A 2388-nucleotide genomic window follows, 5' to 3' on the forward strand; every position below is an offset into this window, starting at 1 on the left:
TTCTCTTCCTCTTTTCTTCTTCTTCTTCTTCTTCTTCTTCTTCTTCTTCTTCTTCTTCTTCTTCTTCTTCTTCTTCTCCTTTTATGATTATATTTTTAAATTTTGAGTCATTTTTTCTGAATATTTGGTTTCATTTCTTTGTGAAAGTGAACATTGTAGTTTTTGTCCTTGTTTTTATTTTTTCCATTTTTTCTTTTCCTCTTGTCTTTTAAAACAGTTTCCTGAAATGCAGATAATCTTCCTTTGTCTTATAGCCTGCTTCTAATCTCTTCTTCTTCTTTCATTTCTGTATTTTTTCTCTTCTCCCTTTGAAAGTTTTTCCCTCAGGATGAAATCATTCTAGTGAGTGGATATGTGTTATCTATTGTTTTTTGATTTGCCTTAGATTTTATCTAAGTATAAATCTTTTATCTAAGGCTGAAGATGGCAAATTATTTGTTACTAGAGTTTGTCATTTTCCTGTCTGTGCTTGATGCTATTGTTTTTACTGATTGCACTACTTTAGCAAAAGTGACATAGTTATTGTGATCAATCGATCATCCTTGTATGCCAATACCTAGATTTTTTTAGGGGATATAAACAATACTATAATCCAGAACTAAAGAACTGTGTGCTAGGCCAAACACACAGGTACCTTTCATCTCTAATAAAGATAAGAGGTAGTATATTGGGACAGATTCAAAAGCCAGCTATGCCTAAAGATGTCTCTCTCTAAAAATTAGTCATTTCCTAAAGAGGTCTTGTCACTAGTAATAAAGCTATTTACCATAAGCAATTTATAAACCTCAATGCAAAAAAACAGATAAACAACAAGAAAATGAAAAAATACAGGAACAAGATGCAACCCCAGATCTCCAACTTGCCCAAACCAAATCAGGAGAGCATTGAAGTGGAAGAACTCAAAAGCCATCCAGCTGAATTTTATGAAATGGTAGCATCAGAAGTAACAAAGCGATGAATAAGTGTCTAAACAAAAACAAAACAGAAATAATACACATACAATTATGAAGAAAATGGTTAATGAATCCATAATAGATACAGATTTTTTTAAAAGTTGAAAAGCTTAGGAAAGAGATGAAAAACATGAATGCTCAACATAGAAAAGAACTGGATACCATAAAAGAGATTCAAATAGAAATTCAGGAGTTTGAAAATCCCCCTAAAAGTATACACAGCAGAGTCAGCCAACGTGAAGATAGAATATTAGATCTAGAAGACAGGGTTCTGGTTGGTGATCACCAAATGAAAGACTTCTTACACATAGCAAAGGACCAAGAATAAACAATCCAGCACCTGCTAGACAATGTAAACAAGACTTATAAAATTAATTGGAATCAACGAAGAATCAGAAGATGGCATAAAGGGCATAAAAAATCATTCACACCTTCTCTATTGTTGGTGGGAATGTAGACCGGTATAACCATGGTGGAAATCAGTATGGAGATTCCTCAAAAAGCTAGGATTAGAGGTTCCATTCAACCCAGCTATTCCCCTTCTGGGTATTTTTCCAGAACTAAAAACATCATACCACAGCAATATATGTGCACCCATGTTTATACCAGCACAATTTGTAATAACTAAATCTTGGAAATAACTCAAATGCCCATCAACTGAGGAATGAATAAAAAAGATGTGGTATTTTTATACAATGGAGTATTACTTATCTATAAAGAAAGATAAACTTGGGGCTGGGGATTTAGCTCAGCAGCACAGCGCCTGCCTGGCAGGCGCAAGGTCGTGAGTTTGATTCACGGTATTGGAAAAACACCCAAAAAAAAGATGAACTTGAGGTTTTTGAAAGTAAATAGATGCAAGTAGAGACAATACTCATGAGTGAAATAAATCAGACCTGCATGTGGAAACATCATATTGTCTCCCTAGTGTAAGAACCTAAAAGAGTAAATAAAATCAAAAAGGTACAATAGATATTGTGAAAGAGAAATAAACCACTGAAAAGGAAAGAACAACTGGAATGAGGGAAAGGAGAAGAAAAGAAAGAAGGAAGGGACACGGACACACACACACACACACACACAAAGATAGCTAAGACAATTGTACTTCTAATTTCTTTTGGTTTATTGAAAGGAACAGTTAATGCTTAATTTTTTAATCAATTTTACAGGCCTATATCTGGTAATCTAAACAACTACTTTGAAGATGACCATATGCAATATAGCAACCACTATTAATTTCCTATCCTCTTGTTTTGAAATCCTGTATTGCTTTTAATTTTTTTTAATTTTTGTTCTTTTTTTAAAAAAAAGCAATGGCATGCTTGTACACAAACAGCAAACTCACTGAGACAGAAATTAGGAAAACCACATCCTTCACAATAGCATCCAAAAAAATGAAATACTTAGTAATCAATCTAACAAAGGAAGTAAAAGA

At 33.3% G+C, this 2388-nt stretch overlaps 1 pseudogene; it reads right to left on the bottom strand.

The window, feature by feature from the left end:
• Positions 1 to 4: 4 nt before the first annotated feature.
• LOC102027255 overlaps positions 5 to 2388 on the bottom strand; it is an 11546-nt pseudogene continuing 9162 nt past the window's right edge.

Source organism: Chinchilla lanigera, unplaced genomic scaffold (genome assembly GCF_000276665.1).
Source record: "Chinchilla lanigera isolate Chin_1 unplaced genomic scaffold, ChiLan1.0 scaffold00049, whole genome shotgun sequence".
In the NCBI taxonomy this organism is placed as follows: domain Eukaryota; kingdom Metazoa; phylum Chordata; class Mammalia; order Rodentia; family Chinchillidae; genus Chinchilla; species Chinchilla lanigera.